At 43.0% G+C, this 13,856-nt stretch overlaps 1 protein-coding gene across 1 annotated transcript in view; it reads right to left on the bottom strand.

The window, feature by feature from the left end:
- SPOPL (speckle type BTB/POZ protein like) overlaps nt 1-7,629 on the bottom strand; it is a 62,188-nt gene extending 54,559 nt beyond the window's left edge. The window contains exon 1 of the mRNA XM_029225271.1: nt 7,474-7,629. The gene's annotated coding sequence lies outside the window, so the exon portion shown is untranslated. The remainder of the gene's footprint in view (nt 1-7,473) is intronic.
- Between the last annotated feature and the right edge of the window lie 6,227 nt (nt 7,630-13,856).

Raw genomic sequence — 13,856 nt, forward strand, 5'->3', positions numbered from 1 at the left:
AGAGTGTTCCCTTTTCTCCACACACTCTCCAGCATTTATTGTTTGTAGATTTTTTGATGATGGCCATTCTGACTGGTGTGAGATGATATCTCATTGTAGTTTTGATTTGCATTTCTCTAATGATTAATGATGCTGAGCATTCGTTCATGTGTTTGTTGGCAATCTGTATATCTTCTTTGGAGAAATGTCTATTTAGGTCTTCTGCCCATTTTTGGATTGGGTTGTTTGTTTTTTTGTTATTGAGCTGCATGAGCTGCTTATAAATTTTGGAGATTAATCCTTTGTCAGTTGCTTCATTTGCAAATATTTTCTCCCATTCTGAGGGTTGTCTTTTGGTCTTGTTTATGGTTTCCTTTGCTGTGCAAAAGCTTTGAAGTTTCATTAGGTCCCATTGGTATATTTTTGTTTTTATTTCCATTTCTCTAGGAGGTGGGTCAAAAAGAATCTTGCTGTGATTTATGTCATAGAGGGTTCTGCCTATGTTTTCCTCTAAGAGTTTGATAGTTTCTGGCCTTACATTTAGGTCTTTAATCCATTTTGAGCTTATTTTTGTGTATGGTGCTAGGGAGTGATCTAATCTCATACTTTTACATGTACCTGTCCAGTTTTCCTAGCACCACTTATTGAAGAGGCTGTCCTTTCTCCACTGTATATTCCTGCCTCCTTTATCAAAGATAAGGTGACCATATGTGCATGGGTTTATCTCTGGGCTTTCTATCCTGTTCCATTGATCTGTATTTCTGTTTTTGTGCCAGTACCATACTATCTTGATTACTGTAGCTTTGTACTATAGTCTGAAGTCAGTGAGCCTGATTCCTCCAGCTCCATTTTTCGTTCTCAAGATTGCTTTGGCCACTCAGGGTCTTTTGTGTTTCCGTACAAATTGTAAAATTTTTTGTTCTAGTTCTGTGAAAAATGCCAATGGTAGTTTGATAGGGATTGCATTGAATCTGTAGATTGCTTTGGGTAGTAGAGTCATTTTCACAATGTTGATTCTTCCAATCCAAGAACATGGTATATCTCTCCATCTATTTGTATCATCTTTAATTTCTTTCATCAGTGTCTTATAATTTTCTGCATACAGGTCTTTTGTCTCCTTAGGTAGGTTTATTCCTAGATATTTTTATTCTTTTTGTTGCAATGGTAAATGGGAGTGTTTTCTTGATTTCACTTTCAGATTTTTCATCATTAGTGTATAGGAATGCCAGAGATTTCTGTGCATTAATTTTGTATCCTGCTACTTTACCAAATTCATTGATTAGCTCTAGTAGTTTTCTGGTAGCATCTTTAGGATTCTCTATGTATAGTATCATGTCATCTGCAAACAGTGACAGGTTTACTTCTTCTTTTCCGATTTGGATCCCTTTTATTTCCTTTTTTTCTCTGACTGCTGTGGCTAAAACTTCCAAAACTATGTTGATTAAGAGTGGTGAGAGTGGGCAACCTTGTCTTGTTCCTGATCTTAGTGGAAATGCTTTCACTTTTTCACCATTGAGGGCGATGTTGGCCGTGGGTTTGTCATATATGGCCTTTATTATGTTGATAAACGTTCCCTCTATGCCTACTTTCTGTAGGGTTTTTATCATAAATGGGTGTTGAATTTTGTCGAAAGCTTTCTCTGCATCTATTGAGATGATCATATGGTTTTTCTCCTTCAATTTGTTAATATGGTGTATCACGTTGATTGATTTGCGTATATTGAAGAATCTTTGCATTCCTGGAATAAACCCCACTTGATCATGGTGTATGATCCTTTTAATGTGCTGTTGGATTCTGTTTGCTAGTATTTTGTTGAGGATTTTTGCATCTATGTTCATCAGTGATATTGGCCTGTAGTTTTCTTTCTTTGTGACATCCTTGTCTGGTTTTGGTATCAGGGTGATGCTGGCCTCGTAGAATGAATTTGGGAGTGTTCCTCCCTCTGCTATATTTTGGAAGAGTTTGAGAAGGATAGGTGTTAGCTCTTCTCTAAATGTTTGATAGAATTCGCCTGTGAAGCCATCTGGTCCTGGGCTTTTGTTTGTTGGAAGATTTTTAATCACAGTTTCAATTTCAGTGCTTGTGATTGGTCTGTTCATATTTTCTATTTCTTCCTGATTCAGTCTTGGCAAGTTGTGCATTTCTAAGAATTTGTCCATTTCTTCCAGGTTGTCCATTTTATTGACATATAGTTGCTTGTAGTAATCTCTCATGATCTTTTGTATTTCTGCAGTGTCAGTTGTTACTTCTCCTTTTTCATTTCTAATTCTATTGGAAAATCTTTAAATCTTCAAGACACTCAGAAGATAACTCCATGTTTGGTGACTAAATGGGTAGTGATGACATTAATCAAAACAGCAAACTTGCATGCTTTCAAATTAAACTCCTCTACCATTGCATTGCCCTTTCCATCTCTCCACTTGTACTTCGGAAACACTGCCCAACACTCTACTTTCCTTAGAAAGCCTTCCTTAAGGCTCCTTTTCTGTGCTTACAAGGCAACCTGAATAAACTGCTATGACAGCGCTAATCACACTGAACAATATTTAATTATCCATTGCCCCTAGACTCTGAGGTCTAATTGCATTCCTAAAAGTCTAATAGTTACTGCCTGATAAACAGTACTTAAAAAACATATTCTATTTGAGTAGGTTCTGAATGAACAAGTTGTAGAGTCTGAGATGCTTATAGAACACCCAGATGGTGATAAATAGAAACATGGGTCTGAGCTCAGGAAGGAAGACATGGTTCATGTTACAGATAAAATTCTACCCTAAATTTAGAATTGTGGCTTTGGCAGATTAAAACAAAAATCATCAAATAGCTTATGGATGGACTGATGACTGAGACATAAAATTTTCTCTGTTTCACTAAATGCAATGTGTACTCTTTAGTTCCCAACTTAATTGATTTCTCAGCTTCAATCCACATAGCAGATTAGCCACGCCCTCCTTTTTCGGTCTATTGCCTTGACTTCAGTGATGCTAAGGAAATTTTCCTCCAACCTCTGGCTATATCTTCTCAGTCTCCCTTGCTCCATTTCTTTTCCTCAATGTTAAATGTTGAAGAATCATAGGGGACCACGTCCCTTTATCTTCTCTCTCTATACTCTCTCCTTAGGCAATCTCATCCCCCACCTTCCATACTAAAACATCCATTATCAGCTATGTACTGATTATTCCTAACTGAATTATGATCAATACTCCCCCGTTTCCATAAACTAACAAAAAACTGCTCCTCCCCCAATATTCCCCTAGGTTAAGCACAAGAACCACTAACCCTGGAAATCGGCCTTCTCCTCTCCCTAGACCCTCAAATCAAATCCATCACCAAATCCAAAACTTTACTTCCCAAATATTTGTCAAATCCAGCTGCTTTATCTCTATTACCACCAATCTGGTCCGAGATTCTATCATCTCTTGCCTAAATGACTATAATAGGTGAATTCAATTCTACTCAAAGTGTGAGCTGTGGACCAATACTGACCCATGAACTACTGTTATTGGCGTGAGACAAGGTAAATACAGAAACTGACAGGCAGCATTTAGAAATTTTTATAGCAATTTGACAGACACTGCCACAACATCCATTTTACTGTGTATTACTAAAGTACCAGCACAAACTAGAAAGTAAAACAAAACAAAACATGTCCTTAGCCACAGATAAGCTTGAGGAGCCCTGGCCTAACTCGTCTCCCTGCTTTTACACTTGCCTCTCCAATCTGTCCTCCACAGAGCAGCCAAGTGACGTTTTTAAAGCAAAAATTTAAGTAACTTACTCAGCTGTTTAACATTGTCCAGTGGCTTCCCACTGCTCTTAGGATTAAGTACAAAGAGCTTAGCAATAATTGACCACTGTGATCTGCTCCTGTCTCATTTCATATCACCCAGCCTCATGTGCTAAGGTCCAGTCTCCACAGGACTTTTCAGTCCTAGAAAGCTGAAATCGCCAGCATCGCTTGGGTAACTCCAGTTCATCCTTCAGACTTCGGCCTGAAAGCCATTTCTTCAGACAAACGTTCTCTGATACATTAGTGAGCTTCTGTTGTTTACAATAATTTTCTTTTGTGGAACTTATCATAACTGTAATTATTATTTTTGTAATAATTTGCTTAGTTTCTCTATTCCCCAACAGAGTTTTGCCATCATGAATACAGGTACACTCTTTCCATAACGTGTGTCACCACAGCTTAGCAAGTGCCTGGCACAGATCAGATGTTCAATAAACTTTTGCTAAGTGAATAAACCTAAGTCAGGAAACAAAATGGTGGCCAGGACCACCAAAATGCAAATGCCTGCGATATCTAGTCATATATAAGACTTGGGATACATCTGTATACCAGGTGCTTTACAAAGTTAAATCTTCTTTACTCCCCTAAACAACCTAAAAGACAGGGAAATCTCATTGTTGAGATTTAAAAAAAAAAACGATTTTTCAGAAAGGTGAAGAATCTTGTCTAAAGTAACCAACAAAAAATTGGAAGGTTGGAAGGTCTGAGAGGCAACGAAGGGTAGCAGTCTCTACAACCATATTGTCTGGCTCCACTGCTTACTTAGCTGTGTGATTTTGTGGAAGTAATCTGATTCTCAGGTTCCTCATTTGTGAAATGGAGATATAATAAAGCCTTCTTCAATGGATTGTTGAGAGGTTAAACAAGGTAATATATATAAATCATGTGAAAAAGTGGCTGGCATATTGCTTTATATTAGCGATTATAATTGTTTTTAACATTATCAGTGCTCTTATAAGATAATTTTATCTTCTTACTTGCTTATTGTCTGCCAGTGCCACACTGATATAAATTACAAAAAAAGCAGAGTCTGTGCTATTATTCTCTGGTGGAGCTTTTCTCAAAGACTTAAACCCTACAGAAACTGAGTTAAGTAACTATTTCCTCAGTTCTCTCTCTCAAGGATGGGACATACGACCATTTTAGGTGCACAGGAGAGTAGTTATTACATACCTTGGATACTTTAGAACATTAGGGCTTGATATTTACTGGAACCCCAGTTGGGAAGGGCTGCTCTTGTGTATGCCCAATGCCTGGCATGAAGTAGGTGCTCATTAAATATTTTTGGAAAGAATGAATATTTACAAAACCAAAGGAATAGTGCTCAGCACAGAGCAGATACTAATTATCAATTCTATTCCACCCCTTCAAAGTTTCTACAAACTTTAAAAGTATGATTCTATGGGAGTCATTTTTCTTGAACTGGGGCAGTCTGCATTATTCAAAGCCAAATGCAGAATACAGACAGTAGGAAAGCCAAGGAATAGAAACCAATGTTGGCAAGAACTATGAAAATAGTAAGAGGTGAAAGATAAGTAGAACTTGGATATGCAGGGGTAAGAGCAAAGGTTATTCTAGGCCAGGGAATAGCATAAGCAAAGGCAGTGTTACCGAAAGTTTAATGAACATTCCTTTGGTGACACACAAAAAAGATTTTAAGCTATACACAGGCAAACAACTTTACTTTGATAGTTCCATATGCACACATTTTTATGTGTAATTGGGACAGCAAATTGTGATTTCAAACTTTTACTACTTATAACAACATTGAGTTAACAGTACCTATTTGGATTTTTTTTTGTGAGGTGTTTAAAAAATGTATCAAGAAAATAATAATGCACAGGAGGTAAGCAAATATGACAGAAATTGTCAGGGTTTTAAAGAGTAAACTTTTGGACACATCAAGGCATGGTCATGTGAATAAAACATAACATGTTAGTAAGAGAAAAGCCACCAGTCTTTGGAATGAAGCCAAAGCTCTATCCTGAGTAGCAATTCAACATAAAGGACAGGTAGGTGTGAAGTATCCAACCAGGTTTGAGTATTTAATTGTAGTACTAAAATTCTCATTGGCAAAAATCCTCATTTTTCCCTATGATAAATCTGCTACATAATTCAACTTCAGTTATTCCCAAAACAAAGATAAAAATTTAAAATTTCCAAACAGGTACCTGAAAATGGGACTGCATGTAGCCTGGTAACTCACCTGAAAATAGGGAGCTAAAACTGTACTTTTCACACCAGAAGGAACTAATTTATAGAGTAACAAAATATGAATCATAGCTACCTCAAAAAAGGTGTTAAATAAAAAAGAGCAAAAAGACAGTTTTCCATTCCCTCCTTCCTCTCTCAAAATTATCCTACCAATAGCCAAACCAAGTCAAGCTAAGAGATGATGATAAAGAACATTTATTGAACTCTTACCAGGCACTGTTGTATTTTACCTGCATTAAGTTATGCAATTATCACCACCATCTTATGAAGTACATCACTAACTCTATTCTACAGCTGTAAGAATACTGAGGCACAGGGAGATTAAATAACTTGCCCAAGGCCAGACCTGGTAGACAGAAAGGCAGGGATTTAGATCCTGGCAGTTCAGCTACAGAGCCTGAGCTCTTAACCACTAGGCACCATTTCTCTCAAGAATAATAGAATGATAATTTGAAAAATTCCACCTTTCCCATTATGGCAGGAGAAATGCAATTTTCCAAGGTATGAACCTTTTATTACTTAAGTTTCCAGTCTAAGAAACAGGAGGTTCAGCTATATGGAAAAACTGGGAAGATGAGTACTACAGTAAAACAATCTAGGCCCAGGAGTATTCAAATACAGACAAATCATCAGAAGCCTCAAAAGTATGGCTGAATGGCACTATTCACAGAGAAAGATGCCAAAAGTTGGGCTAAGCAGAAGGTGAATCCTATTTCTACTGGATCTACTGCTTTGAGAGAGGAAATCCCACCCACCTCCTCTCATTTCTGTGATTCAGTACACAAATGCATCAATTCAAGAAGAACTGTTAAGGGGAAAGGGCAGCAGAAGGGAGCAGAAAGGGGTAAGTCAGGACTTGGACCCTGAACTGCAGAGTGAGCTTGATGTACCTGGGGAGAGAGAACGGATGAGAGGGCAATGTGTGCCTGGAGGTAGGCAGGTTGAGGGCATGACCACTGGGGTGGAGGCACCGAGTGGCCTGGCTGGAGAGCTGAGAATTCACCCTAAAATGGGCTAGTGGGGACTGTTTCAGGCGTATACGTTTGGGATAAGGAGGGATGGACGTGAACGCGGGGGTGGCGTGCAGTTTCTCGCTTTGGGCAGTACTGCCAAGGGACAAGGTATCAAGGTGCGGTCGAGGAGGTCTACAGGTACAAAGGGGGGAGAATGGAAAAGAAAAAAGGCGCAAGGCTTGTAGAGGAAAGTCGGGGGGAATCCTGGTAGACGGAAGCTGGGAGATCAATGGGGGAGGGGTAATTCCCAGGGGAAGTAGAGACGCGCGAGGTTAGGGAGGTCCGGGGGGCGGAGGTAGGGCTGAAGGGCGGGGGCGGAAGGCACGCCTCAGGAGCGGGGGTCCCGGACCGAGAGCGATGGGGGCGCCGAAATGGGAGAGGAGGTCGCTGGGTTTCAGTGCAGGTGAGTCCTAGGAAAGAGGGGGCAGCCAGCGGCCAAGGCTGCGGCCGGGACCCCGGAGGGGGAGGGGCACCTACCCGGACGTGCGGGGCTGCGGCGGGCAGCCCCGGCGGCGGCTCCTCTCTGGCTGAGGCGGCTGAGGTGATGGCGGCGAGTCCCTGTGGCGGCCGCCTCCGCCGAACCGCATCCCTCCTCCCCGGCCCGCCCTCCTTCCCTATCTCCCGCTCTTAAACTTCTTCCCCGGGATAAACAAACCCGCCGCCAGGGGCGGCCGTCTCCGGCGCTCCCGCCCCCGCGCAGGTTTCCCCCCCCCCCGCCCCGGGCCCGTCTGGGCTCCGGCTTCCGAGTTGCGACTCCGGCCCTCCAGCCCGCGAGGGCGCGTGCGCGCGGCGGCGTCTGCTCATAAGGCCCTTCCTCCCTCCCTTCCTCCCTCCGGCGCCGGGCACTTCCGGGCCGGGCCGGATCAGCGGCTGGGGGCTGAATGTAGCGTCCGCCGTTTGCGCGGGGCCCTGGGCTACCAGCCCGGCGGGCTCCGCATCCCCGGCCGAGTCTCGCCTGGTGAGGACGCCCCCTCCCCCCCGCCCCTCGCCTCCTCGGCCCAGCGTCAAACTTTCCTTAACTAAAAAGCCCACTGAATAGCTCCTCCTAACTGGTCTGATTGATCACGTCGGGTGAGAGGCGACTGCCGTTTCTGTGCACGGTTTCTTTAGAGCTGTACCAGGCTAGAAAGCCAAGGTACAACTTGTACCGAGCTCCTGTTGCGAGCCAAGAGCCATATGAACTGCCCAAACAAAACAGCAGTATACAGTCTCCAAAGAGGGATAAAGATAAAGACAAAAGTGTGGTAGACCAAATGAAGTGCCACGGTGGAGCGGTTTTCGGTTGGAGATGAACCTGAAATCTCAGGCTTAGGAGGGGAGGGGTCTGCCGAGGGGCTGCTGAGGGTGCTTGTGAAGCACAGAAGAGCAGGCTCCCGAGACTGGACGTTGGTGGTAAATAGGGCTATGTCTAAGCAGATGTCTTAAGAGATGAGGGGACTGCCTCAAGGAGTTCAGAGAAAGGTGACCACGATACTACATTGGCAATCTTATTCACGTGTTTTAACACAGAAAAACGTGCGTGGAATACAAGCAGCTCCACCCAGATTTTCAGGAAGGAGATAGGATCCGCATAATCAAAGTTGCCTTAGGCCAAGAATTAAAAAAACAGAAGTGGAAGTGAGCATTGATGTGTTGGGGCCTGGGGGAGAGGAAATTATTAGTGCAGAATTTCTCGTTCTCCAAACATGAACAAAAACCAGTTAATATTAGTTGCTGTACTCATTGTGGGTCTGTGTTAACTTTATGATATATGACAGAAAGGGTGAAAATTACATGTAATTTTTGCCCAGGCCTTTTAGCTATGTCAACCCCTTAGCACTCATGCCCTTTCTTTTGCTGATCAACCATTATTAGGCACTAATGAATGTAATAGGCTCAAGGAATCAAACTGCAATAAATCCTTCAAGTAGATTTCCAATTGGGAGTTAAGAAATGAATGGTACTTGGGGACTCTTGATACTTGACTGAGTTCTAGTTGGGGAGTGGTTCAATAAACTTCCACCACAAGGATGTCAGACTGCTCGTCAAGGTATTATCAGAGTCTTTCCCCTAGGCTTGATCTCTTTGCAGTATTAGGATATATCATTCTTTTCTTGAAGTATTTGGTGACTTTATCCACTGATAATAGTAAATAGTAAGAGTAAATATGGCTTGTAAATAATGCTAACAAAAATGTGATCGTTTGGCAAAGTAAAAGATGGCTCTATGGTCAATAAACCTGGATTAAAGCTTGGTGCTATATTATCAATCCCCTAAAGAACTCCCTTTCTTGATCTGATTTCCTACTAGCTGGATACCTGTTGGAAAACTAGATTATTAAAATAGGTTTTAGTTGGGAATTCCCTGGCAGTCCAGTGATTAGGACACTGCAGGGGGCGCGTGTTTGATCCCTGGTCGGGGAACTAAGATCCCGCGTGCCATGTGGCCAAAAAAAAAAAAAAAAAGAAAAAGAAAAAATAGGTTTTAGTTTATTGCAGCCATAAGTGACTTTTATAGATAGAGAAATAAGTAACAGCTTTATCACATAGTGTGCTTCCACTCATATTTGCATTGCTAAGGCATTAGCCATTATGACCATCCAACTCCTTAGATGCCAAGAAACTTTATGATACTCATTTTGGTGCTCATTTTCAGTTTTCTGTAGGAAACCATTCAGATTTCTCAATGAATGTGGCTGACTTGGAAGTTCTACTTATTGTAGATAATAGGTCAGCAGCTAGTAAAGATCAGAAGAGCCATTTATTCTCTGACCTTAATGCATGCAGATGAGGACCAGATTTTGAATCTTCTTGACTCAGCCCTATGAGGCTCTGTCTGAGGAGCTATCCAAGCACTCCACTTTGATATTTTAGTGACTGCAGCATCTTATCCCTCTTTTCTAAATTAAACATCACAGCTCCTTCCATTTCATGGCACAACGGACTTGCCACTGCCTTGCATGCCACTACCCTGTTTTGTATTATCATTTTCCAATTCTGTCAAAACCTAAAACATACAGTGGCAAACAATGAACAAATCCATTATTATCTTCTGTTTAGAGAGCAAAAAAAGGTAATAATGTGCTTGTTAGCAAACAGTATTCTTCATGAATCCTAAGTGGTGTGCTCTCTGAGCTTCCCTGAACATTTTGCTCATACCCCTACCCTTGTTAATGTGGTCCACCAAGCTCTTCTCTCAGTGAGCTGGCTTCCCCATGTTTTTCTAACCATTATCCCTTCCTGTCTTAAATTTTCTTCCAGGGAACCAGACTCAGGTCTTACTTCCCACAAGCTAACACTTGTGATCAGACACTTAACATTTAGTTTTTGGAATTTAGGTGGAAAGAAAAGAACAACTCATTTGTTAATTTTTCATTGTTATAAATATTAGGCCTTTTATTTGGAGGAAAACACTAAAACCCTTGTTGAATAACCTGTAAATTACCTGTAAATTACATGTAATTTCATTTTCTGTTCCCTTGTCTCCATTTCTTCTATCTCTGGCTTTTCATCTTGCATATGAATTCCTACTTTTGTAGGACTTTTGCATTATATTATTATTCACTTTTTAAGAATCTAAAAACTTCAGAACACTAGCATTATACCTACAACTCTTGTGTAGTGATGCCTGTAGCAAAAAAAAAAGGGGCCAGTAAACTTCATGTACTTATCACTCAAAAACCATTCTCAGAAAACTGAGAACAGGACCTGCCCAGAACTCTGAGAACAGGATCTTATGTCTTTTAAGTCTTTTAAGTCTTAACCCTTATTTTCATGTCCTCAGCCACATTATGTCAAATATTTCGAGTTGCTCCCTTGTTTCAAACACATTTATATATTTAATGCTTTGGTCCTTTGCATAATCTGTCCGGTCTGCTATAGGAGGGAGGACTTTTGTTTTTCTTCTATCACCATGTGAAGAGCAAGGGTTGAGTTGCAGCAGTTCACTAGTTGGCATACTGTTACATTTTCTTGACATTTAATTACATACTAAATTTAACCAAGTCTGAAACACTTTGAGGCCCTTAAACCATCAGCAATCCTAGATTCTGGATCAGTAATGCCCAGTTACTGAGAAATAGTGATACCTCTACCTACACAATATATCGTCTTGGAAAAAGCTTGGTCACCCAACTTGTAAGTCCTCTATTCACAGTGTAATAGGAGAAAAACATCCAAAATGTTCTCTTCTACAAGATTACCCAAAGCCCCTACAGCATCGGTCCAGATGTGCCCTGAGAACTCTCATCCAAGGTCACTTACGGTTGCTGGAAATATTTTTACTGTGCCAGGATCCAGGCGGTCACTGCTGCCATGATATAGCAGTCCCTGATGACCTCTCCCTTCTTCAGCTTGGCCAGCTAAGTTCTCTCTCCTCTGCTGGTGCACTGGCCTTGCCCCTTCTCTGCTTCTCAGGTAACCCAAGAAGTTGTGGTTGATTCTGGACCCTGGAGACAGTCTCAGGGAAAGGCTGGAGCTCTCCACTGTGCTCTCCAGCCAGGGTCAGCAGCCTCTGCAGCAGCCCCAAATGGCTCTAGAGGTGTAGCAGCTCTGTCTCCTCCTCTTTTACCTCTGCTCAGTCATCACAATGCCTCCGGGTCAGGGTCTTCAGTCCCCTCCCAGAGAGACACACCCTAATGCCTATCAGGGCAATTTCTGGCTAGAGGAGTTTGTTTAAACATCTATCCCTGCAACGCCCATGCGTCCCTGCCTCTCTGGCCTTCTTCTCCCCGAAAATTGGGGTCACTTCACTCCACTTGCTTCTGACCCTGACTCAAGAAATGGCAGCTGCATGGCGTTTTCTCTGGACATATTAAGGGGCCCTGCCTCCAGCGGAATCTTGGAAGGGCTTCTGTTTCCCTCAGACTAGGCACTCCTCCTCCAAGGGGAAGCATGTAGAATTGGGCCCTGCTCCCAGACCAGCAATCTAGAAGCCCTATAGGGCCCATTGGGTGAGCTACAGCGGTGTTCCTGGGACTGTCCTGTGGCCAATCAGACGCTAGGTGAACCCGGGAGCCTTGGAACCTCCGTGCCTCAGTGTTCCCTGACTTGCTGCTTTTCCCCTGCTCTGCAGCCTCAGAAGGACTGAGTTCTCCCACTCTCTTCCCTCCCCTTCTGCCATCTCCCTGCTTTAGAAACTAAGCCCTGCTGTCTAGCTGTTGCCAAATCTGCATCCATACCCCTACACAACACTGAATGGCCACCTGCCTCCAGATGGTTCTCTCTGCTATTCAGAGCCCTTCGCTGCCAGCCTGGCTGCCAAATTGGAAATCCTGGTATGGCCATTTCCAAAATTAGAAACCAGACCACGCCATCTCCGGGGACACTGCGCCTTCACCTCCCAGCAGCCTGTCAAGCCCAACCTCTGCAATGGTGCCAAACACCCCCCCCCAGCCCTCCCCCCCCCCCCCCCCACCCCCACATTTCTAGCCTAGGTGGTTTGGTTTTTTTGCCTTCCCCTCCCTGCCTGTCCAACCTTCCCGAAGTTTTAGCACCCTTGACCTTCTCTGCCTGAACTATGCCAGGCTGGAGACGGGCCAACTCAAGGGCTATATAACCCCTGGATTATATAGGCCTCTTAGAGGCCTCATCCCACATTCTGTCAAACATGGAAAAAAATGCAGCCGTGTCTCACATGAAATATACAATGTTTTGTTATGCAAAATGAAAGAGATTCATCTAATTTTCCTTTTGAAATATTTAATAATTTCATTTTGCAGTTTTCTTTGTATTTTAGAGCCCCAAACTGTTTCTTTTCCAGCTCTCAAACCATTTGATAAAACCTGGAAAAGCTTATGGGCCCTGGGCACTTGCCTATAGTGAGAACCTGAGCCTTAAAAGGATTAAAAAAATGGCTCTGGGAGGGAGGGAGGTAAGCCCTTCCACACCTGACTCCTTCTCAAGGCTTCTCTCCCCAACCTCATCATCACTGAAATCTTTCTCTTCTCCAGTTTTTAATAACTCGGCTTCTCTGTTTGATCCCTGCCTTGGTCACTCACCTTTTACCCATGCTGCTCACATGTGACATTCCCCTTATTCCCAATGCCGGCTGGCCAGTCTGGATTTCACAGCATCACCAGCCCCTAGATTCCCTTTCACAGCGCTCCTTCCACCCCTGAGGGTATTGTCTTGAAGCCCCTTCGCCCTCTGAGGCTGCAGCTTTCAAATATGGCGTTTGTTCGCTTGACCCTGTAGATATGACGATGTTCTCAGACTGGACCTCTAAATCTACAGCTCGATCCAGCTCTCTGGCGCTCCACCCGCCACCCCCTGCTGTATGAGACAGTTACCGCCCACCCGTACTGCATTTTGGATGCTTCAGTCTTACCCTGTCTGCTAGGACTGACCAGCAAAGCCCACTTGTGTCTGAAGCAGAATAGCTATCAGAAACCACATGTTACATTTTTCTCCTTAAGTGCCTGCTCACATTTCTCTCTGAGTGTCTCCTTCCCTGAAGGAAGCACTATGTACGCCTCTGTTACATATGGCATCACTGCTACACTTCTCTGGAAGTTTTCCTGGTTACTCATTCTTGCAGATTGAGCTTATATATAAGAAACCAAGGGACTTCCCTACTGGCGCAGTGGATAGGACTCTGTGCTCCCAATGCAGGGGGCACAGGTTCGATCCCTGGTCAGGGAACTAGATCCCACATGCATGCCCCAACTAAGGAGCCCATGTGCCCCAACTAAGGAGCCCGTGTGCCACAACTAAGGAGCCCACCTGCCGCAGCTAAGACCCGGTGCAACCAAAAAAATAAATAAATATTAAAAAAAGAAGAAAAAAAAAGAAACCAAAATGTCCCCAGCAATTACCCCAGATTACATCTCTTCTAAGTATTAACTGTTAATAAGCTGAAATAGCCATTAGTAGTTTGGTTTT

This window comes from Monodon monoceros, unplaced genomic scaffold, assembly GCF_005190385.1.
Source record: "Monodon monoceros isolate NGI ecotype Baffin Bay Population unplaced genomic scaffold, NGI_Narwhal_1 Super_Scaffold_16, whole genome shotgun sequence".
NCBI classification, from domain to species: domain Eukaryota; kingdom Metazoa; phylum Chordata; class Mammalia; order Artiodactyla; family Monodontidae; genus Monodon; species Monodon monoceros.